The 25,999-nt window shown below is 43.1% G+C and overlaps 1 protein-coding gene across 1 annotated transcript in view; it reads right to left on the bottom strand.

Moving 5' to 3' along the window:
* Large1 (LARGE xylosyl- and glucuronyltransferase 1) overlaps positions 1 to 12,807 on the bottom strand; it is a 449,296-nt gene extending 436,489 nt beyond the window's left edge. Inside the window, exon 1 of the mRNA XM_090328589.1 lies at positions 11,700 to 12,807. The gene's annotated coding sequence lies outside the window, so the exon portion shown is untranslated. The remainder of the gene's footprint in view (positions 1 to 11,699) is intronic.
* Between the last annotated feature and the right edge of the window lie 13,192 nt (positions 12,808 to 25,999).

Raw genomic sequence — 25,999 nt, forward strand, 5'->3', positions numbered from 1 at the left:
GGAGAAAGCTAGCCCAGTCAGCAAACTTGGGCTAGTGTTCAGAAAAGGCTAAAAACAGAAGGTACAGATGCCAGTCAGTGCTTAGGATGGGGAAAAGCCCACAGGATGCTGCCTCCAAGGAAGTGAATATCAAATGAAAACCAAACAGGTATCAGTGGCCAATGAGACAGTGAATGAAGGATGGGACCACTTCATAGCTAGCTTTATATCTGATAAGACATGTTTTCCAATAGTGTTCCAGTGAGGGTAAGTAAGTCCACAGAATATTCCAGAAAAACCTACACTCCTTAAAGATTAGAAATAATGATTCTATCTACCATGGTTACACTATTAATAGTTTTTGAAAACTCTGTTATCCAGAATGGATTGCTCCCCAGTTCAGAAAAATATGTGCTGTAATTTCACAGCAAACTGAAAACAAACAACAACAACAAAACAAAAACAACAAACAACAACCAAAAAAAAAAAAAAACATGTTTTCTTTTCAGCAGTCCTGGGGGACAGGGCACAAGCTGGATTCTAAGGTAAACTACAGATTCCAGAGAGAGCTCTGAACATTTCACTCTCAGCTCTCCACAGCTGCTTTAGGAGCTTTTCATGAGGAAAAGAAGAATTTTCTCTATTATATCTCTTATTGGGTATCATCCAAGGCTCAGAAGAACATTGTTCTATAACCCTGAGTCCATTTAAACAAATCTCTAGTAACAGAGGCTCCAGAAAAAGCATTTCACCAAAGCCCTGTCCCCAGCCCTGCTAAAGGGGAAAGTACTATTTTAAGAATTGTAGTTTGGTCAGAGTGGGCTTTATTCTAATGAAGCTGCTTTAGAGTGGGCAGTGAAAACCACCTCAGACTGCAATACCAAGCAAATGTTCCTGGAACCAATGATTGAGACTGAAGGAAAATTCACAAGTTTCCTTGGCTTCTACTCTGTCAATTCTAGACCAGTGGTCTTTAGAACTTACCATTTGCTATGGTTTGAGTGGGTCCCCTAAAACTTCCTGTGCTGGAACCTGAATTCTTCAACGTGTCCATGCTGAACAATAAAAACCTACTGGAGGAGTCTGAGTGATAGGGAGAGCACTTAAGACAGTTTTTACATATGACTGACTTCTGGCATTCATGGAACTGGATGAGTTACAGCAGTTCAATGCTCTCTTCTACAAACACCTGCAAGTTCTTCCACTTCCACCATCAGTAGAAGAAAATGGGAATCTCATCACAACCATGTACTACAGCAGACTGAGATGATGCAAAAGATCTATCTAGTAGCAACCCAGACTATATCTCTCCCTACTCCAATGAATTTCCAGCATGTGCAGTACAGATGCATCTTTTTTTTTTTCAAACAGAGCTTTCACTAATGTACCCATGTTCTGAATGAAAGCCCACCCTGCCTTCCCAAAGCTTACCAGCTTAGCCTGCCAACTTCATCTTCAACCTCTTGCTAAGAGAAACTTAAGCTAGCTTTTTTAAAACCAAAAAGTAGGTACCTGGGCATTAGTCAACCTAACCTGTTTCTCTAACCTCCCTTTAATTCTTCCAATCACACCATGGATGCCTTATGTCAAAAGACCTAACTTAAAATCTTACCTCTTTCCTAAGCTGATGAAGGTAAAGCAAACTCATCTCCAAACTCTCATCAGCTGTCAGCTCAACACTCCATACAACCATTCCCTCTAATGTCACACCATTCCTACTATTGATCTGAACGGATCATTTAAATCTTATACTGTGCTTAATTCATCACACTTCTTTTCTAATCTCTCCAACTATGTTCCTTGAAGGAAAAGATATGAATCTCACAGTTAGTATCCTATAGTAGGATTGCTAAATGCTAGCTGGGATCTTTGCAGGATGGATACTAAGACAAGTTTGACCTAATCATAGCCACTAAGGAACACGTGAGAGAGTAAGAAAAACAGAGATATTGACCATGACACACAAAAACAGCCCAGGACAGCCTTGGTTTCATTCTGATTTGGGTAATGCCTCTTCTCACTCTATACTCCCTTTGATGATTTACTGAGGCCCAAATGCAATACCCCTCTTTTGTGTAAACCTTCAAACTATCCCAACACTGTGTCTGCTGCCCTCACCTCTTACCTTTTACCTCCCTCTCGAGATCAAGGTCATGAGATGGAGGAGTGATCTCGTGTCTCTTTTCCTGCTCTCTATCAAGCCTGGTCTCATACACAGGACCTTAGTTAATGATGGCTTGGTAAATGAAGGAAAATACCACAAAGATATCACAAAAATATGGTCAAGGACAGAGGGGCTGCAACCACAGATGAGAGAATGAGGACTCCCAGCAAAGGAGCAGCATTATCATAGTCACCCAAGACAGAAACCAAGGCGTACTTGGGGGTAGCAGCCAACAGGTTAGAGGTAGAAAAGCTAAGGGCAAGGTCAGTCCTGAGACAACCAAGTTTGGACAGCTGAATTGAGTCTAGAAGCCATGCTTCATGACTCTACAAAGCCATGCATAAGGGAGCTGCATCTAGAAAATAAGACAGTAAGACCATTCCTACTTCATAGAGATCTCCACAGGCTCAAGAGACTAAAAGTGATCAAATGCAGCAGGTCTGGCACTGGTGTGTTCCACACGAGAATCACAATATATAGAAGACAAAGAAAGCTGGGGACAGGAGCCTAGAAAGAAAAGGCATGCAAAGGCAGTGCGATTGACAGTTTGGCAGACAGGAGATCAGGCTCCTTATCTACCGCCCTCTGGATAATCCTTATGTCCCTAGCCCGAGTGTGCAAAATGGTAAAATGAAAGAGTTGGCAGGGACCTCAGGTCTCCTGCAGATGAGGTGGTGTTTCAGGACAGGCTCTACTCACTTAAAGTAGCCATTGCTGAAACCCAGACACTGAAGACTCCAGCTGGCAGTGTGATTCTGATTCCCATAGTCAAGGAAAGGAAGAAAGCCCCCATTTAGAGGAGGGCTCTTCTCACTGTGATAGGGACCCTCTCTCCATTTCCTTAAGCCCAGTTCATCCCCTCATGTAGAAGCCACAGCCCCCATGAACCTAGTCATCTCACTGTCATTGTCCCCAGCACTGGAAATATTACCATCCACCATCACCCAAGGGGTTGTATTGAAATGCCCTTCAAGGTAGTTTCAAGAAAAGTTGGCATATGAATTTGAACCAGCTTTAAACTATATTCATTCTTCTCATTCCAGATAAGCTGAAATCCCTTAGAAACCCAGGAAAGAAAACATAAGACCCATTGGGGCATTGTACTTGCATTTTTACAAAGCCATCAATGTCTGAACTTCAACAATGGTCCCTCAGAGAACACATTTTGCTGATCTAAAATGTCCTCAGTCTTAAAGTAAGGGCTTCCTGAGCAACAAATCATCTTAACACCACTTAAATCTGTAAGAGTTCCCTCCTTCCTTCACTACCCCACCTCAAGTTTGAAAATAGGACCTGTCATTCATTCATTAAATATATCACTCAGTGCAGACACAATTACTTATTTAATGCAGATCTATTAAGTACCAGGCACCTCCCCTGGAGATGGGGAAAGCCCACCACATTTATCATGTTGTTGCTATACCCACCTTGGTTCCTGAAGCAACCTCTAAATGCCATTCCCAAACAAGAGCTGACATCAGACAGCAAGGCTGGGACACAAATAGTACTGGCTTATTAAAGATCCGCCCAACTGTTCTGGAAACAAAAAAAGGGGAGGGATGGTTTCCAGTTAGCCACCGCCATGCTAGCCTTATGGAGTAATAACAAATGTGTCTAGTGTATCCAAGACAGATGCAGCAATCTCTAATCACAGAATAACACTCAAGAGTGCCTGATTCCTTGCTGAATTTAAATTTAACAAAACAAGAAGAAAGAAATCCTCAAATGCCCATGTTCTGTTGTAAATCCTCCCAACTTCTCCTGCTACCATGGAGAGGTAGAAAGATCAGCCAAGCCTTTTCCTCCCAATTGGCTTTGGTAATTCAGAAAAGAACTGTGTTAAGAGCAAAGCTCTCCTGGTAGTCAGGGCTCCATTTCCATCTGCTCACACTGCCTGTCCAAAAGCAGAGCCCCATGATGTGCTGAGAGGCTCAAATTATGGGTGAGACTACACTTGCGGCTCTACTGCCAGCCTGTGATTATCTGTAGCTCCAGGTCTCCCAAAATTACCTCTGGAACCTTAGTGAGGTTCATTTGATTCCATTCCTTGAACAAATTCTTTTCAATAGAACCTTACAAGAGATAAAGGTAAAACAGAACATTTTCCTACCTCTACCTCCTCCCCCATCTTGTTTTCCCCCTTTCCTATAAACAAATAAACATATATACAATATATCAAAACATGAGAAAGGGTAGCAATGTTTGTGAAGTAATGCACCTTCTATCTGGTGAATATAATGTAACCGTTCTATTAAGTAGAATAAAAAATACATTTTTTAAAAATTTACAATTAAAAAAAAAATCACAAAAAGCTGTAGAGTTCCCCATCAGAGTGAATGAAAGAAGAAGCAGTAGGCATACATAATTCTGGGTTTTTACATGCCTCATGTATAACTCATCTAAGGTATACTTTGCAGAAACAAACTGATCACCCTTGTTTTTTGAAGTATGAAAACTCAGATTCTTCTTTTTTTTTTTTTTAAGGTATTGATACGATTTAAAAGTGGTGGAATGGGGGGGGTGTAAGGACTCATGAGCATTTCTGATCATTTATGATCAAAATCTCAAGGAAAAAAAAACCCTAAGTAATCAACCAGCCAAAAGGAAGGAAAGAAGCGTAGTTGCTCCATGCAGCAGGCTAATGGGTTTGACTGTTTAACTCCTGTATGCTTGTTCTGTATTACAGTTCATAGTGGGCTTCTCTGCAGGTAAACCAAACAGGCTGTTTGCTAAAACCTTCTTGTCTTGGGTTTTACTTCACAAGTAAAAGTGTCCATCATGACTATGTTAATCAAATAATTTAAAGTTGAATAAAGGAAAAGCTTATTAAAAAGAGGCCCACAATAAATCCTTTCAGTAAAATAAAATCCTTTTGTACCTTACACAATTACTTATCTTCAATTACTTGGTTTTAAGGTTAGATTTTTATATGTCAAGTTCTCCTAAAATAGAGCACTCCTCCACTCTGCTTCAATATTAAAATAATAATGTAACAAACCTTATATTTACATTGCACTTAACTTTCAATTTCCTCTTTCTAATAAACACTGCCTCCTCCCTCGAGTTAGGAGATTGGGGTGGGGAAGAGAGGAGGGGGGTTATGGCCTTAAAAGAAGCAGCACCCTAATCTGGGGACAGACAAACGAAGGCTTGAGGGGTTTTTTTGGTTTGGTTTTGTTTTGCATTTTTCTTGCCCTTTCTACACTACTGTTGTTCTTCAGCTCTATTTTTTCTTCAAAGGACTTCTGCCTTCATATTTGCCCAACAGCTCCCCTACAAGGTCAGACAATAGGCTTCCCTTAGCATGTTACAGTCCAGGATGTGCCAAATCCTCACAGCCAAGTGGACTCAGCTTTTATCTACTTAATATTGAAACATTTAAAATGACAACATTATTTTTGTTCTGTTTTATCAAAAAGCACTTCATTCTCCAGTAGTGAAGAAGGAATAGTGTAACATTCCAGCAGCCACAGCTTAGCATAAGACCTAACAAGTAAGCAGGCACCCTGGTCCACATTATACACCATCTACAACCAACACACAAGAGATGTCGAAAACCTGTGCACTGCCAGTGCACATCCAAAGTATTTTATATTTCAATGTAGACTAGATCACCACCACTACTACCAAAGTAGCACAGACACCTCCTATTTCAGAGCTGGAAAACCCTATGGAGTAACCTGAGCTTTGCTACTAATTAGGTTGAATAAGCTATTTCATTCTCCAGATATTTAAATTCCTACTCATAAGGTACATAATGCCTTCCTTATAAAGACTGTCTAGAGATGTTAAGAAGTATTTTAAGGTCACACAGCAAGGCAGCATATGATTGAGAAAAAAATCTAAACCCTAAATCTCCTAGTTTTACTTCGAACCACCTGTCTACCATTCAGCTCAAGGATCAAGAATAGACACAGCAGAAAGGAAAATGCATATATACAGACACACACCCACATATATACATCACAAACATCAAATACACATACCTTACATACAGGCAACATAGAAACACACATGTAAACATGCAAAGCAAAATATACAAACAGGATGAAACACACAGATAAACACCAAGAAAACACATACACACTTCCGCTTGTTAAAGAACTGCATACATTTGACTAAAGATAATTGTATCTGTAATATCTTCGGGTGGCTACATTGTTGCATATCTTTTTCAGCAAAGATAGCCAGCCTGACATAGGCTGGCTACATCTACACATTCAGCCAAGCTCAGGTGGGAAATATTTGAAGGAGAAAAACAAAACAAAATTAAATTAAAAAAAGCTGTGTCTATACTGAACAAAAAGACTATTTTTCTTGGCATTGTTCCCTAAACAATATGGTATAGCGAATATGGACACAGTATTTACATTGTCTTAGGTAGGATAAGACAATCAACTAGAGGTGACTGAAAGTATACAGGCAGAAACTTTTTATAAAAGGAACATTTGTGGAATGTGATAACCATCCTGGATTCCATGTCTCACAGATTACAACACCAAGAGGTAGACAACTACAGTTTCCTCATCCTGTAAAATACACAGCACACATGCATGCAGTCACACATGCATATACACCTCTCTGTTCTTTTCCAACCAAGAAAGCAAGTTTACACCAGAACAGAAATGATTTTAAGAACTTGTTCAAGTGCTAAACACAACCGTATCTCTACCCAGAAGCAGATCTGATGAGTGGAGTTTATTCTCACAGAAAAGGGCCTATCTTTAATGCAGACAATACCATTTGTAAAGTAAAACTGTTGTTTCTCTACTGCTGCATAATAACATAATGAAAGCCCCAGATGAGATTCCGGTACACAAGAAGATAGACTCCAGGTTGATATTCAGCCCTTTCTTTACTTGCATTGCTGGACACTGTTGGAAGGGAATGGGCAAAATGTTCGATGTTGAAGGAAGATGCATTGAAAAATAAAATTTCTTGTTCTGTGTTTAGGAACAATGTGAGATAATCAACTAGTATTCTTGGATTGCACCCGGCAACAATTCCTGCCACCACATGAAATCAGTACAGCAGGAAGCTGGGGCACTATCCTTACCATGGAATCTTTCTACCTACTAGCTTTCCTTTTTTAGCACAGTTCACCATCCAGGCACAATGACTACTGATTATTCTTGAAATTCAATACTTACACTGAGGGTCCTGTGCTGTTCTGCCTGACTCTAACTGCCTCCTTCCCTTAATCTACACAGTAGTACCTAGCTTGCAGTAAGGGATGAACAAATATCTGCCTTCCCAAAAGACTGCAGGCCAAACATGGAACCTGAGACCTTAGCCCAGATCATGGTGCATGCTACAATGTACACAATCAATTACTATGTACTGAGAAGTTTACAGAAAGGTAGTCAATGAAGCCTTCACTTCACTGTCTTGTACATTCAACTTTCCAAATATCACTGCCATAGGAAGCTGAGTACCTCTCAATGTCAAATACTCCAGACTGAAGAAGCAAAGCCCCATCAACACTAATTAGTTCTATAATGAGACTGCATCCCCAATATGTGGCAATAGTAGGCACATGGTACTTCCATTCCCTAGAAGGGAACGGTGTCTCATACTAGCCCCCAAGGCAGTACATACTGCTTCTTCCTCTCTGAGAATCTGTGGCCATAAAGACACCTTCCCCTAGTTCACAGGCCCTGAGGAAGGCCAGCAAGTTGTCTCAACTTTTGTACTTGACCTCCCTCAGATTCACAAGACTTAGGACCACAGAATGTATACTCTCCCAAGAGTGTTTTCCAAGTTGGTGTTGAATGCAAATATTCTGATGTTTCCTAGTTCCACTCTTTTACCCCTTGGTTATATTGTACCTATGAGAATCAATCTATAAAGCCTTAATAGTAGAAATAAAGCTTTACATCGACCATATTTCCTACACCACATAATAGCTCCCATTAAGCTACCTGAATATGCACTACATTTGAGTAAAGGGTCACAAATACAATCTAACTCCAGAGTTCAAGGCAATGAAGTAACTCAGGCAGGTTTGGAAGTTCAAGAGTATAACTTTGAAATGGGTGCTGATTGGGCGCCCATGGTTCACGCCTATAATCCTAGCTACTCAGGAGGCTAAGATCTGAGGATCACAATTCTAAGCCAGCCAGGAAATCAAAGTCCATGAGACTCTTATCTCCAAAATCACCAGAAAACCAGAAGTGGCACTGGGGCTCAAGTGGCAGAGTGAGTGCTAGGCTTGAGCTAAAGAGCTCAGGAACATCTCCCAATCCAAGTTCAAGCCCCACAACTGACAAGGAAAAAAAAAAGAAAAAAGTATAACTTTGGACCGTTTAGAATATAGTAAGACTTAAATCTGTATCTGTGTGTGTGTGTGTGTGTGTGTGTGTACTGACACTTGAACTCAGAGCTTAGGTTATGTCCTCTAGCTTTCTTGCTCAAGGCTATCACTCTACCCTTTTACCACAGCTCCACTTCCAGTTTTTTTGCTGATTAAGTAGAGATAAGAGTGTCACAGATGATCAGACAAGGGACAAAGTAACCAATGTAACAGCAATATTCACAAGATAATATGTTAGAAATGAACTTTACAACTTGGGATGAGGTGGGGGGAAGGAATGTGGGAGAAAAACATGGGAAGGGGTAGCAATGTTCAAGAAGTAATCCACCCACTACCTTACAAATGTAACTGTAACCCCTCTTATGTCACCCTGACTATTAAAAAAAAAAAAGTGTCATAGACTTTCCTGCCCAGGCTTAGAATAGTGATCATCTTTAGAAGATGATCATCTTTAGCCTCCTATGTAGGCTAAAGCCACTGGCACCCAGCTGAAAACCTATCTTGCTGACATTTCCCCACCCTGTGCCAATGTTCTGAAACAGACATTGTCTTCTTAGATTCTATCTCTTACCTTTCATGTCTTCCCACCTCAGCTTTCAGACCCCTGGTTACTATGGATAAGCCTGGCTCCTGTAGGTAGGGCTGGCCAGTAATAGTTCTTCAGGGAAATACAATTATCTTCACCTACTGCTAGAAGAATCCCAGACACTAATGACTTAATACTGTTAAAAGTGCAGAAAGCATCTCAGCTCATAGTGCTACCACCCTGTCAAATGTTATGCTCACATCTGGGTAAGGTATGTACTTTTAAGGGAATGACAGCAAGAAATTTTAAGTGTGATGGAGTTGATTTTAGGTATGTTTTGAAGTGCAGTGACTTTTATAAAGACTGTGGGGTAGGCAGTCAAAGGAGGAAAAAAAAAAAAACACCAAAAAAGGAAATTCTTGTTATAAACTGTTAGGGAATTTAAAGTTAACATAGCTCACTATCCAAAAGGTTCAGTTTTCAGGAGGTCTGTCTTCCAAAAACACAGGACCCTTATAAACTTAGAAACCAAAACTTAAGTGTGCAGAATCCCCACAACATTAGTAACTGACAAAAAAAGACAGTTCAGATATAACCATGCCTATCGTTTAAGCAACTGAATGCCAGAAATTAATTCAAGCACAGATTAAGTACCAAAATGTTAGGTTCATAAGCAATAACGATAAGCCATAGTCTCTCCTACCATCAATCCTTGGTCCTGTGCTTTCTTCATCCATGGTGGAATAGAAAACCAGTCCCCCCTAGTGTCCTGCAGGTGACTGAAAGATAGACACCACAGCAGGTCACAACCTCCTGACTTCCACATCAACTTCAAACCACAACTCAGGGATCCACAACCAACAGAAACCTTGAGTAACATTCCCAAGAGACAGAAGTACTTCAGGAAGCTATAAATAGAGAAAACCTTCTTTTCTAAGGCCCTCTGAGGTGGGAGTTAAAAGTCAAAGCGATTCACATGCTCTTACATCAGCATCAGTCCACACCCAGTAAACCTCATTAGGCCAAAAAGGACCATGCCAGTTACTGCTCACCCCAAACTAGTGGATTCTTTTCTTTAAAAAATACTTTATCCTACACCAGGGAATTTGTCTTTCCCTGCCGTTCTGCGTGAATGACTTCTGTTTCTCTATTCAGCTTCTCTTCCTTCCTGGAACAGAATTAACAGAACCAAGCTCGATAAACTGTGTTCTTCTCAAGCAATTTTCACTAAACTAAGGCACTCTTGAAAAACAAAGGTATATGTAAGAGATGTGTGAAACTTCTTTTTATTTTTTTTTACCCCCAGTGAAGTCCCAGCATGACTGTGAGTAACTCCTTCATGTCATCCATTTGTGAGAACTGAGAAAAGAAATCAGCACTGGTTCTTTTCCTAATTTAGAGCCTGCCTTTATCTTCAGTCTATCAAAGCTGCTCCAGAGGTGGGAAGAGGAGAGAGGTTAAGGAGGGAAATTAGCCTGAGGTGACTGACTGCCTCCACAGAATGAATAAGCACTTTGGGTTCTCACCTGTGACAGAGAGAGGTTGGCACTTAGGTAATGCTCAGGCCCCCACCTCCCTCCCTGCCTAAGACCCCTGAAAGAAAGCAGGAGTCTGAGTGCTCCTGTTCATTCTCTCTCTCTCTCTCTCTCTCTCTCTCTCTCTCTCTCTCTCTCTCTCTCTCTCTCTCTCTCTCTCTCCTTACGTAAGACCCTGTAAAACTTACTGTGACATTCACAGAAAATGTAAGCTGCTATGGCGCTCCCTGGGGAGATCATTTTAATGGACCCAGTGACAAAATTCACGGATTCGGAATTCAGCAGAAAGCTGCTCAAGCGAGGTACATCAGTACAGGGACAGGAGAAGAAAAAAAATCCATCCCTATTAAAAAGGGTCACCCAGGGGATGGATTCAATGTGTGAGAGACAATCTGTTCCCTCCAAAGTGACCCATTTAAAATCTGATTGTTCCGGAGGCAGCTCATAGGTTTAATAAATTTGAGACAGCCAAGGACAGTCTTGTAAAACTGAGGTGGCTAGAAGCATTTAAAAGAAGATAATAAATGTAATGAACAAAATAACTTGAGGATGTACAAACTTTGGAGTCCTCACTGCAACTTTGGGCAGCAGTGACATTCAGGAGAATGATCAAATACAGATGGATCCTGTCTGTTCAAACAGCTCTGTCTAATCAGAGAGGCATGCTGACTGGGTTTTCCCCACTAAAGACACAGCTCCCAACCAACCAGTGTGTTCTAAAGACACACTTGCAAACTGTGACCACACACTCCCAGATTATCCTCACTGCAACAAGGACCAAAGAAAAGTTCACAGCACCATACTGGGTAAGGCATATGAAAAGCTCAAAGAAAGACCTATCCAAACACGGCAGGCTTTTCCAAAGCACAGGTGCCTAGAGCTATAACCTGGGACAGGGTGCCAGAGGACGTGAGGCCATACCTTCTCCTGGGGTTAATAGAAAAATTGGTCCTTTGCTCCCGCCTGTAAGCCTAGAAGTCCGCCAGGACTCTGGGACGGATAAGGGGACTCGGGGGTCTTCCAACTGTATTCATTCCAAAGCTCTCAGCCCAGGCAAGTGCCAGCTCTCCATCCTCTCTCTCAGCATCCGGAGTACAGGGGGTACCAGCCACAGGTTCAGAGAACTTTGTCCAGCGCGGCTCACTAAAGCGCCCCGGTGTTGGTTCTCTCCAGGGCTCTTACCTTGACCGGGAATGCCCCCGGAACAGAGAGAGAGGGAAAAGACCGGGGCTACGTGGAGATGCCTCCGCCAGTAACACGCAGAAGGAAGAGAGGGTCTAGATCGGCGTCCAGGCTGGCGCAGCCCCAGTCCCAGCGCTGATGCCAAACGAAGACTTCAGGACAGCCCTCGGCCGCGGGGAGGTTCCGGGTCGCCCAGGCGGAGCACGGTCCCTTCTTCTTCTCCTCCTTCTTCTTCTTCCTCCGGGGCCGCTGCTTGGAGCTGCTCCGAGCCGGGAGAGCTCTTCCAGGCCGGGGGCGCCCCGCATGAGCAGGAGCCCGGGTGCGCGTAAGGTCGGGTCCCGGGGAGCCGCCGCCGCCGGGCCGGCTCCACCTCCCGTGCTCCCTGCGGCTTCGCCCCTTCAGGGCAGGGCCTGCCGGCAACCAGCCCGGCCAGGCGACCACGGCCGCGCCCCCAGTCTCTGGGCGCTCCGGCTCCGGCGCAGCAGCGGGGCAGAGGCGGCTCGGCCGGGCCGGGCGCCCAGCGCGGTGGCGGACAGGCTGAGGGGCGGGCGGGCCGGCGGACGAGGAGGGGGGTTGTTGCAGCCGGTCGCCGCTCCCCCTCCCCCCGGGCCTCCGCCGCCCGCCCGCGGCGGAAGACAAGCGCCGGAGAGGGCCTCGCCCCGGCCTGGGGCGCGGGGCCGGGGGCGCGGGGCCGCGGGAGGCGCCCCGGGAAGGTCACGGGAGGTGCGGAGGCGCCGGGAGCGGCGCGCGGAGGGGAGCGGTGGGTGCGGGGAGCCGAGGCGGACGGTCCCTGCCGCCCGGAGCGCTCGCTGGCCTCCGCTCACCGCCGCCGCCGCCTCCGAGACGCGCCGGCTTCCCGGAGCGCTCGGAGCTCAGCGGCCGCCGCAGCCGCGGCCGGCAGCCCGGCGCCGCGGACTGAAGCCGGAGCGCGATCCCCGCCTCCCGCGCCCAGCCAGGCGGGGTTCACCGCGCGGGGACCGGCGGGGGATACGCGCTGGCGGGCGCTGCTGTACTCCCGGCTCTGGGCTGGCCCCGCCGCCGCCGCCGCCGCCGCGTGCCCCGCGAGCCCGGTTCCCTCAGCAGCTGCAGTGACTGTGTGGCGGTGTCAGGTCCGTGCAGCTGAAGCTGGGGGGAGGCAATAGACCGCGAGTCGCGGCCGGGTTCCAGCAGGGGCGGGGCCAGCACTCGCCTGTGGGCCCGCCCCTGACCCCGTGATGACACGCATGGCCAATGGGCAGCGCCGGACCCGCGCGGGCCGAGACCCCGCCCCACATAGGCTCCGCCCTACAGCTGGACCCCGCCCTCGCCTTCTCGGGCTCGCCTGTGCGCGAGGCGGAAGCAACACCCGGAGCCGGGATCTCGGGCCGGGTCGCGGCGGCTGAGTGCTACGCTGCCGGCTCCCTTCTCCCCACCCTCCCCACCTCCACCACCCGGGCCGCCCCCGGCCGCCGGAGGCTTGGCGCGCCTGACAGAAATGGGGAAAGGAAGCAGCACCGGTTGGAAGCTGCCTCTGGGGACGCTGGCACACTCGCAGGCCTGGACCCAGCAGCCGTCTTGGGAAGTAGGAAGTTTCCCCGCCTCCACCTTCCACTAGGGTCGCGTTTCACCTCGGAAACGTGCATTTGTGGGGTATCCAGGGACGGCGGGGAGCCCCGGGAAAAGGTTTGGCTGCGTCTGTTTGGGTTCTGTATACAAGAATCCTGTCTAAGACTCCCTGTTTTCTTTGTTTTTTGGGGGGGGTCCGGAAGAAAATCTGAGATACCCTCCCCAACACACACACACTTTCCCCCCCCTCTGATTTTGTTCTGAGCCCTCCCTGAGGGCACCAACCCCGCGCGCACCCACCATCCATCCCCGCGAATGGACGGACACCCCTGGCTAGGAGAGGGGGTGCCGCGAGCCCTCCGCCGGAGCGGGTGACAGCGCTTTGGGTAAAGGTGTGAGTGCGCAGGAGAGGCGATCGCCCCTCGACAGAGAGAGAAGACCCCGGGAGGAGGGTGGGGGCGAAACCAACAGGGCAGCAGAGAGCAAGGGTGCCAGGGGGATGAACAAGTCTGACTGGGAGAAAAAGCTCCTCCGGGCGCACAGTCTGGCTCCCGGGTTTTTTCCTCAGCTTAGTCCCGAGTCTCGGGAGGATCTCCCTACTCTTCACCACCACCACCACCACCCGCCCCATCCCAGGTCCCCACCTCTCCAGAGCCCTGCAATCTGGCTGATTCTTCTCTCCAAAACTCAGCCTGGGCAGCGGGAAGCCCACCCGAGTTCTTGGAAGAGCCGAGGAAAGATGGGGAAGGGTGGGGTGAGCAAAGAGAACCATCTGAGATCCAACCCCTGCTTGATCAACTCCCCTAGACCAGGCTGCCCCCCCACACACACCCCAAGCTTGAAGGGGTCCAGTCCCTCCCTGCTGGAACCCGGGTATAGCCTGGGTACCCACCCTCTCAGCCTTTAGCTTGACCCAGCCAGGATCCTTTCCCTGCCCTACCCTCACTCCCTGCTTCCCTCCATCCTGCTTATTAAACCGGGACCCCCCAGCCACAGCGGCTTGGGCTAGTGCCCACCCCACCCCCAGCTCCAAGCGCAGTTTACCTGATCTCAGTGGTAGACCCAACCCAGGAGAAAGCAAGAGAACAGAAGGTAGCTGTTGTCCAGCAGAGTCCCTGGTGAAGAAGCAGGAAAAGAGAAGAAAAGAAATCGTTTGTTTTGGGGCTTCAGGGTTAAGTTAACTGTGAGACTGGGGTCCTGCTGGCTTATCCTTGCGAGACTGAGCCTCAGCACGCACGATCCTGGGATAGGAGATCGAGATCCTATCTGTTTTTTGATGCCATTACCGTGTCGGAGAAGAACATTATATGATAAAATATTATCTAATATCCTAGAGACCATTAAAGTGTCAAAGTTTAATGCCAAGCCTTTTAGCTTAAGGCAGCTCTGCTCTTATTCTGACGTGGAGTTCTATGCTAGAAGGTTCAGACAGCTAGGGGAGCATTTTTCATATTTTGTGGGCCTTTCTCCCGTCCTACTCTCTTCCTCCTCCCCTCACTCCAACCCCCATCCTGGAACCTGCTAAAGTTAAACCAAGAATTTGTGCTTTCTTTTTATTTATGGCCTTGCTTCACTTCATTAATGGTGTAAAATGCATTAATACAATACATTAGCATATTAATCAGGGGAAGGGATGAGAGACTTGAAATTTACAAGCAAAGGAGAAATAATTGAATTAAATCAGAAACTAAAAGATAAGCATGTAGGCAAAGAAACATTCCCATTGTAATTACCCAAGTGAAGTACATTCTCTAGATCTTAGAAAAATATGACCATGAAAAGATGGTGAGAGGGAGAGATATGTCTACACTGGTCACTGAGATATATTGAAATTACATCTTATCACTAAGGGATTTCAAAAAATTTACTAGCATCGCGTGTCTGTAAGCACCTTGAATGCGGAAAAGCTTTGCTATGTTGATTCAAGTTGCAGGTTTTTAAGTCAGTGGCTGATCGAATGCACTGAATGGTAGGAATAGTGTTCAACTGAAATATTCCACAAATTGATCTGGTTTGTTTATAACATGTCAAGACTCACATCTTAAACATCCTTTTGAATAATTATCAAAGCTCCTGACCTCCCTAGTCCAAGTAAATTGTGTGTGTCTGCTCATGATCGTTTACTGCTTATATCTATACATGACCATAGATGTTTATTGGTGCATAAATATATACATATATGTATGTATATGTATATATATGTTGCACCCACCAACTGCTAGTTATCAATACACAGTTATTGCACCTGTCTGTCACTGAAGAGATTCTGAAAGGTTTCCATTTATTAGGGTCAAGGAGATCTAATGTTTAAAAAATAAAAATAAGTGTAAAAAAGCCTTAAAATACCACTAGGGGGCCCTAAAAGCATCTCAAAGAGGTACAAGCTCACCTCAGTTATTCTTGGTCTCATTTTCTATGTACCTAATAAAACCGGAATCTAAATGCGAGGACATGGTACAAAGACAGATCAGTCTTTCTCTTTTTAAAGAGATGTGTCTAATTTGATTCATGAGTCAAGAATGCCCCAACTCTTCTCACAGCACATACACACAATGTGTTTATATGTGTGTGTGTGTGTGTGTGTGTGTATGTGTGTGTGTATCTTAATCTTAAACTCATCCAATTAATTGTACCCTTCAAAAAAGCCAATTTTCCCAAGATTTGGGGACTGCCCACTCTGGGGGTGAGGGGTAGGGTTGGAATATTTAACTATGTGTGCATCAGGGCACCTGTATGGGTCAGTTTAAGTGAAGTCAAGCAAGCCATATGGACACATCAGAACATGAAGGTGGGGTCTAGGTGGGGCCAAGCATTCAGGTAATTATTTGTTTAGTATTGGGTTCTTTGGAATGGCAGTGGTGTTGGTGGGAGGAAGGGAAGGTGCCTAAGAAAGGGCCAGTAAGAATAGTGGGAGTGGTCAGGAGCTTCTTACCAGGCAGGATAGCCATTGTACTACTTCAACAATGAGGTTACTTGTCAAAGCAACTAAATATTAGATCTAGTGCTTCAGAAAGTTGCTCCAAAATGTTTTCATAATGCTATACTATCTAACAATCAAATTTTCAATGCTTCAAAATCCTAATCCTCAGCAGTTACATCATATCTTTTCCACATCATCCCATTAATAAGTAAGGTTAAAAAATGTCTTTTATGAGAGTTGGGAGATAAACAGTCCTAACATAGAAAAGACTAATTTTCCTTCAACCAATGCTGGAGAAATAGGGTAAAAGTGTTCTATCCAGACACGTTTCAAAATGCAAGCCCCAAGTATGACACATTTGTCTGGCATTCAAGCCAATAATCAAAAGACATTCCTGAGCAAAACAGAATGCCTCTATCAGGGCTAAAATAGGAAAATGTCACTTCGAAGCTAAAGAATTAAAGAATATTGCAAAAGCCACCAAATTAGCACTAATGGGAATGTGATTTGAACATAATTTAAGTGGAAACAAAACTGAGACATGAAACACAAGGTAGAAAAGAGGATGAGGATAAAGTCTTCCTTTGTGCATTGAAAAAATATTTTGTTCCTATCATCACGTTCATTAAGCAAGCTAGATACAGGTATTCTCAAAATAGCATTATTAACTTCCAGAAACCTTGCTGCCACAAACCTTAGAGCCAGCTAATTAGAATGGATTTGGCTCTAGAGGGAGGAACCCATTGTGTTTAGAAGAGAAGTTTATTTACTCCCTTATGGGCTGTGAAGGTCCATCAGAGTAAAACCTTGTCAATTTTGTAGCTCCCAGATTTCCTTATGAAGGATGCTGAACTAGGGAAATGAAGCACCTCTGGAGACAGAAGGAAACATCCCTGCTAATGAGGGCAGCCTAAATGACAGAACAAGCTTATAGTCTCAGATTCTAGCCCCCATGACCGAAGGGGATTTCAAGCTCGTGGGCATAAGACTCCAGGACAAGAATGAAAAAAAAAATAGCTCATAGTTAAATATACCTAAGTCCTGACATAAAATGACAATGTATGCTTTTTGGAGCTTTTAATTAATAAGCCCCATTTAAAAGAGAGGCATGCCCTATTGTCAAAAGCAGTTATAGAGCAAGGCACGGTGGCTCACGCCTGTATTCCTAGCTTCACAAGATCTGAGGATCAGAAGGTTGAGATCTGAGAATGCTGGGTCAGAGACACAGGGGCACTAAAGACCATGAGACTCTTAGCTCCAATTGATCACTAGAAAATGGGGAGTGGAGCTGTGGCTCAAGGGGTAGGGTGGCAGCCTTGAGCTGAAGAGCTCAGGGACAGTGCCAGGTCCAGAGTTCAAGCCCCAGGACCTACCAAAAAAGAAAGAAAGAAAGAAAGAAAGAAAGAAAGAAAGAAAGAAAGAAAGAAAGAAAGAAAGAAAGAAAGAAAGAAAAGGCAGTTTTAGTTGTGTGAGTACAGTTTAGTTGTTGCACTCTCCAATTAATAAACCATAAAACATACATCAGTGGCTCACTCATGTAAACTTAGCTCCTGAAGAGGCTGAGATCTGAGGATCAAGGTCCAAAGTCAGCATGGGCAGGAAAGTCCATGAGACTTTTGGTTAGCTACCAAAAAGTCAGAAGTCAGATCATGGCCTAAGTGGTAGAATACCAGGCTTGAGGGAAAAAAAAGCTAAGGGATAATGCCCAGAGCCTGAGATCAAGCCCCAACACAAGCATGCAGGTATGAGTATGTGTTCACGTGCTCATGCGTGCATACATGCACACATGCATGCACATACACTATAAAAATAAAGAAAATTATAACATCTGAAAGGCTTGTAGTTTAGGGGGCACAGGCCTAGCATGTACAAGGCTCTGCATATGGTCTATAGCATGACAATAAAAATAAAAACAAAAACAAGGGGCTTATAGGAATAGGGTCACTGTTGTACTCACATGATGACAGTGTTTGTTTCCATCTTCCTCCCCTCATAAGAAACCACAGCACCTACCCCTGTGTCCTGTAAATATGATCAAAGAAGCTCTCTTCTGGGAGAAGGGTGAACCCACCATTGCTTTGATCTTGGATTTCCCAGGCTCCAGAAACATAGGAAATAACATTTTGACCTTTATAAGGGACCCAGTATCAAGGATGTTGTAGCAGCATAAATAGACTGCCACACAGGGTGAGGATGTGAGGAAATAAAAATGAAAAGGGGGGTTTGGCCTTGTGGTAGAGTGCTTGCCTAGCATTTATAAAGACATGGGCTTGATTCCTCAGTACCACATACATAGAAAAAGCTGGAAGTGGTGCTGTGGTGCTGTGACTCAAGTGGTAGAGCTCTAGCCTTGAGAAAGCCCAAGGATAGTGCTTAGGCCCTGAGTTCAAGCCTCCAGACTGGCAAAAAAAAAATGAAAATTGAAGATTACTATAGGGTGAATGAAGGGCTGAGGACTGGAATTTAAGAGCCTGCCTAGCAAGCCTGAAGCCCTGAATTCAAATCCTGGGGTAGAAGGGAGAGGGACAATTTGATTCAGTTCTGAGAGGATGATCTGAGCGACTATGCAGAACAGTACTATCCAAAGTGATTTATGTCTTCAATGAGCATACAATACACCTATGCTGTCTTCTGTGGCAGCCACTGGGCACATGTGATGATTGCATATTTGAAAGGAAACTACTGTGATTGAGGCACTGAATTTTTTAAGTTAGCTCTTGTTAATTGATTTAAATTAAAATAGCTTCAAGTGGCTAGGGACAACTGTGTTGGATACCTCAGATGTAGAACAGAGCTCAGAACTGTCCCACTCAGGAAATTTACAAGAGTAATTATTCACCGAACCCCTTCTTCATTTGTTGAGGGTTGCTTCTGGGTATTGATTAGCTCCTGGTTCCTCTCCTGTACTCCATAACAAAAGAATAACCTCAACTAAGAATTGCCTACATACAAAGACAGAAGAGAGCTCTAGGGAATAATGAAAGTGTTGGCTAAAGGTAGAATATTGAAAGGGGTGACATTAATCAAAATATATTCAGAAACTGCTTTTTTAATGGCAACTCCTTTGTACAACTACCTAAAAGATAATAAAAAAATAAATTTTAATAGGAGGAAAAAAATCACCAAGGTGGGCCTAGGAGAGTGAGCAAAGCACTAGCCACATTTTCTTTTAGACTATTACTTTTCTTTTGAACCTGACCTATCGTCAGTCCTGGGAGCAGATCTCAGATAAAGCTAAATCTGTGTTTTTGTTTTCCTGACATAGGTTCAGAGTACAACCCAGATCAAGATGAATCTTAAGACTCCTATTTTGGATGCTGAACTGTTCAGACTTCCTTCATCGTAAGGACCAAGTAGTGGACAGATGTACTATCTTGCATAGGCAGCCATTTCACTACCATTAATAATAAATCTATTGTTACATTATCCTAACACTGAGAATAGCATAGCACATAGACTCAGAAAACCAACCTTCCTCATTTGGGAAACCTTTGAAGCTCAGATAACAGAAGTCCCTGCTCAGTGTAATTAATAATTAGGTCACCTAATAAGAAAGCTTAAAGGAGACAAGACCGGGTTTTTTGTAGCAACTCAACCATTTCAGCAATTCTTACCTCAGCATTCTGACTGAATCTGTTGCCTTATGCTCTAATGAGGACCCAGGATCACACCATGGTGGTTATAGTTCCAACCATCTTCTCAAATTGGTATCCAAAGCAGACAATGAGTGTTGAGGGCTGGGGGCAGGCAGGAAGAAATCACTTTCTCAACTTTGACTAGCTGTGAGATACCTTATGGATATAAAATATTTGGGAGGGAAGGGTTATTAACAAGGAGGCACCAACTACATTGCCTCTTTAGAATTCTTTATGACATTATTGAACCACAGAACACAACCAGTCCTGGCAGTTGTCATAACTCTGAACTCTATCTATAAAGCAAAACACACACACACACACACACACACACACACACACACACACACACTACCTATTCCATGCATTTTACTTGGGTTTTCTGTTAACTATATTAAAAAAGAAATCCTAACCAACAAGAAACACTGCCATAATAGTCACATAAGCAATCTTCATCCTGCTATTTGTAGGTGATATTATAGCCAATCTGAAAAGTCTATAGAAAGTTAGCTCCCTGTCCTTCAGAGAATGAAATTCAGTTTGGGGGAAAAAAATACCTTTTTTTTTGTTTAATGCTTAGAGCAGAGAGTCCTTGTGTTTTCCAGGAGTACCAAACTGTAGTTTCCATTCTCCAGCTAGTGCTCATATTGGTGGCTTTTCTGCCCAACTCTCATTTTCCTTTGCTTGAGGATCTGTGTATCATTCCAATTTCCTGCTGAGGCACGTGTTGCTTCTTTAGCTATCCACAGTGGAAACTAAAGGGGATATAGTTTTATCATGGATACCAGAACCTGCTTTTGCAACTCTGGCTTTAACCTGGGTAGGTCCATCTAGGTCCAGTAGAGAGGAAGAAACTAGGAGTAGTACAAAATAATCTAAGTAATGGTTTACTATTGAATTGCATTCTGCTAGATAGTCTTGAATTAGCTCATTTAATCACATTAAGGTCTAAGATGTAAGAACTATTAGGGTCATTATTGTGACCACTTTAAAAATGGAAAAGGATAGAAAAAGGGTAACTTATCAAAGCTTGACTGATAGGACAGAAAACAGGTGATTTACCAAAGCTTTTAGAATTAGTAATAGTAGAACAGAAAGCTAAGCAGTTTATTTCTGAAATTTGTGTCATTAACTACCATGCCATTTTGTCCCAACCAAGTGGGAGCAGAAGAAATTAAGAAGATCATAACAAAGAGATGCTTTGGAGACATGGTTTTGAGCAAAAGGCTAATTTCTTAAAGCTTATTGCTTCATTCTGGACTTCCATTTTTTTCTCTTCCTATTTTACTTTTGTTCTGTTCTTTACAATCCTTGTTTATGTCATCTGTCTCCCTTTAAATTTCATTTTCTTTGTCTTGACATTTTGGCCTTTTATGCTCCAACTTTATGGATGTCAAGGAAATTCTAAAATATCACTTTCTATCTTTGAGTAAATCATCTTCAGGGAATTCCTCCTTCCTTGAGTTCTTAGTATATTCTTCCCTTTTCCTTATTCTGTGCTGTTTTTGCAGGCTTTATATAACTGTGGTTTCCTTCTCATTTATCTTCAACTAAGAACAAATCCATCTACACCTAGTGTTTACCAATTCACTGGATTGATGGATTTCCCTTAACCCAATTCTCAGAGTGATCATTTTGAATTATTTTTCAGATCTACAGCTGGACAGAAGGTTTTGATACGCACAAATTGCTCTGGGCCCAAAGCCCCCTGCCTGGTAAACTTGCATTTTGTGTGACTTTGCTGTATCGAAAATGCAACTTCTCTTTCCTTGCCACCTTACATGATTTTGTGTGAACACACGGAGAGTGTGAAATTACGATTTCCATTCTCTTCCCTCACTCTGTCTCCATTTTCTGCTTTACTGTTGGGGACTATCACTTGCAGATTCAACTAGGTCAGGACTTAGAGCCTCTCAAACAGAAAGGAAATGGTCACAGTTTGGGGGAAGATCCTGTTTGTGTACTTCAGGTTCTGGTTGCTTCTACTGGTCTAGTCTAGCTATGCTTTTCCACCCCCATGAGCAGCTCTGTAAATGGTTGAAATAATCACCCAACTGCCAACCTTACTTTACCACGTTTATTGTATTTTGTAGCTTCTTTTCTTCATATAAGTATAGACTTTTTTTTAGTAAGAAATCATCAGAGGCAATGTATAATTGGCCAAATTTCTGTCATATCCATAAATAAGAGGGTTCTAACTTATTAACCTCTTGTGCCATGGTTCTAGTGCCTTTATTTAAAGCAAACACTCTGAAGGATGTACTCATTGATGCTGTATTTTTACTTTTTGTTATATTTTCACTTCCCCAATGGAAGGAGGATGCTGCCTTGAACAGAATATGGGAATTCAGATACTGCTTCTTTCTATGGGGGACAATTGTCCAATTTAGCAGAGTACAGGAAGACAGATCAGCAACAAAAGATCACCAATACTAGTATGTTAGTCTGACCAGATTGTTGTCTCAAATTTATCCTTTCATTGAGATTAATGCGATGAGTTATCTGTTCTACTAGGCATAAGTAAAATCTCAGGGAAAGCTTATAGAAGTATCTGTAAAGGAGACAGTGGAGTTTGGATTCACATGAATTCATTCAACTAGGATTAACTGAAAATCTTCTTTTTAGATTGAACCCAATAATAAACAAAATGACGTCTTTGTTCTGTCGTAGATGGTACCATCTAGTAGGAGAGCCAAATGTAAAGAAAACAAATAAAAATGTATGCATAATGGTTCATTAAATGCTTCATTCATTAAAAAATGAAAAAAGGTGCTACAGAGAAAGAATCACATTTGGAGCTGAGGATGGTCTTTGTGAAGAACAAAGATACAAAATAGGAATTACACAGGCAAGTGGGAGGACAAAGAGTATTCCAGCTGGAAGGAACAGCATGTGCAAAGCAATGAGGCAGGAAAACTTGGCATGACTAAGTGACTAAATGAAGGCCTATGTAGCTGGAGCTTATTGAGGAGGAGGGAGCATCTTGAAGAAGCAAATAGGACATGACAGCTGTTAAGGGAGTTTCAGGAAATCAACAAGAGATGAATAAATGGATTGCCAAGTAGCCGTGTGGTCCTATTGAATCTAATATGAAGTAATGCTGACCTGTATCAGTACAGTTCTAGGACTGTGTCCCAACAATATTTTATCCCTCTCTGTTCTTCATTCTTGCTTCTGTTGAGATGTGGGAAACCCAGGTTAACCTTTTGTGATGGTCCTTCAGATGCCTTTAACTCTGATTTTCTCTAATCTTTGCCGTTACAGCTTACTTAACAGATAGCCTAACCTAAAGCCATAGTCTAGGATGCCCTGTCCTAAACACACAGGATCATGAAAGCTACTCAGACTTCTTCGACTTTAAATGAAGCTTTTTTTTTTTTTTTAGATCTTCTCATCTCTATCCTTTCCCTCTTCTCCACTGTGGGGATGAAATGGCCTTTATAATAATTATGGAATTTTAGCCAGGTACTGGTGGCTCATGCCTGTAATTCTAGCTACTTAGGAGGATGAGATCTGAGGATCATGGTTCAAAGCCAGCCTAGGTACAAAAGTCCATGAGCCTCTTATCTCCAATTAACCACGAGAAAACAAGAAGTAGTGCTATGGCTCAAAATGGCAGAGCAGTAGCCTTGAGCTAAAGATCTCAGAGGCAGTGCCCAGGCCCTGAGTTCAAGCATCACGACCAACAAAACAATTATAATTATGGACTTGTTCTAATCATTTCCAATCAGCTGAGGTTTTATTGTAGGGAACCCCTGAGCAATCCCAGCTCCCCTCTAGAAAAAGTCATAGTGTTATTTTTGTTAATCATGGCTTTTTTCTCTTCCCAAAGCACTCCCCTGGACTTCTTTTCTAATTACATTTGAAACTAATACCTTATTGTTTAGACCTTGGAAGAGAACAGATGATTTGGCTATAACCCTCCCTTACAGAGGCTATATTCACATTACAAAAAATATTAAATTACCCTGTCTACTTTGCTTTCCTTTTGCCAGACTAATTTAAATCCATGAATCCTTTTCTTCTACTTTTTTAGGTCACATATTTAAGTCCTATAGACTGAAAGGGCTTAAAAGGGGAAGTCTTATTATTTACCAGGGTAACATCTTCCAAAAAGCAATAAGATTCTTAAGGTCAAAACAACCTTGCAGCTTTATTGCACTTAACTTTGTTTTCCCTAGTGTTTCTTTTTTTTTTTTGTACACATATATTATCTTGTTTTGTCCACTTAATGACTCTGTGAATTAAAGAAGATGGATGTCATTTTCTCTCTGAAGGCAAAAAATAATAAATAAAGCAAAACTTAGGCTTGATTAACTCTGGTAAAAGTTTAGGATCCAGCTTGACCAGGCTGAGGCATCATCTATATCACCAAGTCTCCCTTTGAGCACTCAGACGACTTGCTCCCCTATGGAATGCCTTAGCCTTTCATCAAATGTCACTTAAGGAGAGTAGCCAATCTTTCTTGATATTTAATTAATATATTCAGGACACAGTGCTTTCTGTGTGCCTCATATGCATTTATCTTTCAACCTTCATGGCAAAGGAGATGATTCTAATATTGTTCCTCCCTATTCAGATGAGTAAAATAAATCTTATATTAAGAAGTCTGCCCCACATTCTATAGGTCAAATGCCAGGGCCTTCAGCCATTCTCTCCTTACATAGGATGTTATCTGAGCCTCCCCAAAACCAGCTGAATAGTCATTGTGAAATTCTTGGTGAAGGCATTGCCTATAGAATGTTTCCCATCAAACATTCATATATAGTAACCTTTTTAAGGAAAGTCTCTCCAAATGTACTACTGACAAGGACACATTTCCTGGGAGGAAGGGAATTATTGTGAATCCTGGGTATTTTCTGTTTTGTGTTGAGTTTTAACATTCAGTTCATGAAATGGTGTGTCACAGTGCAAATCAATCAATAGGAATTCGAAATTTGGAACTTGACTTTGGTGAGAATGGTTGCAGTTTTGGCACATTCTTGGATGTGTGTGACTTGATGCCCCTTGCGTCATCTCTTCAATCCTTGGTTTATTTAGTTAGTAAAAATGGAGCTAGACATAGCAAATTTAGTAATTGCGTGTTGACAATAATGCCTGTAAATGATAGTATAGTAGAAAAGAGATGTGTCTTCCTTTTTTTCTATTGACTACTCAAGGTTTCATATCCTATCTAGGAGAATGACTATTATTTTGGCCTTGGTAAGAGGGGTGATCACAACTTCTAATGTGGACACTGGAAGCAGGATAAATATTACTAGCAAAGGCTTTTGATTTTGAGCAGTAGTAATGGACAAAACAGAAGCAGAAGATGATTAAATTTACAGTATCCTTGGGAGGATAGATGGAAGAAATAGATTCAAGAAGTTTAGGAACGGTGGCTGACCGCTCGTCCTCACCATGAGGAAAGCCACCTGGAACCAGACTCTAGAACTGGTAGCTCTGTTAAGAACTTGGCCTTGTACCACAACTGAAATGCCACTTCTCCATTAAAGAACTTGGACTTGCATTGAGCCATTCCGCTGAGTGGCCACCCCCTATGAAGACTTCTTCCTGTCATCTGATAGGATAATCCTATCAGATGAGAAGGTAAGGCCACTTGTCCAAAACAGGGCTACTAAAGAATATAGAGGGGCCGGGAGTTTGGCCTAATGGTAGAGTGCTTGACTAGCATGCACAAAGACCCGGGTTCGATTCTTTGGTGCCACATACTTAGAAAAAGCCGGAAGTGGTGCTAAGGCTCAAGTGGTAAAGCTCTAGCCTTGAGAAAAAATCCAAGGACAGTGCTCAGGCCCTGAGCTTAATTAAGCCCAGGACTGAAAAAAAAAAAGAATATAGAGATATGAAGTTTTAGCCTTCTGTCTTATTACAAGATATTTAAAAGATGATGAAAAGCTAGAAAACATGACAGTTATCCAAATATCTATGACAGGGCAAGTATTCCCTCTCTGTGCTCACTGAGAGCTAGAACATGAACAGGTGATCCAGGCCCAACTAATCAAATGCCCCCATCAAGATTCTGATATATAAGAGGGCAAAGAATACATAAAGCATCAGTTACACATTATTTCTGGTGACCATGGTATAAATGAGAATCTGAAGCATCAGTGAGTTTCTAGGGCTGGTAATAACCATAGCATCCTCACCAGACTTGGAGGGGCATGCCTTAGATGGTGGTTTCAGCTCCTTAACTATATTTA

The sequence above is a fragment of the Megascapheus bottae genome, chromosome 2 (assembly GCF_031878675.1).
Source record: "Megascapheus bottae isolate mThoBot1 chromosome 2, mThoBot2.hap1, whole genome shotgun sequence".
NCBI classification, from domain to species: Eukaryota; Metazoa; Chordata; class Mammalia; order Rodentia; family Geomyidae; genus Megascapheus; species Megascapheus bottae.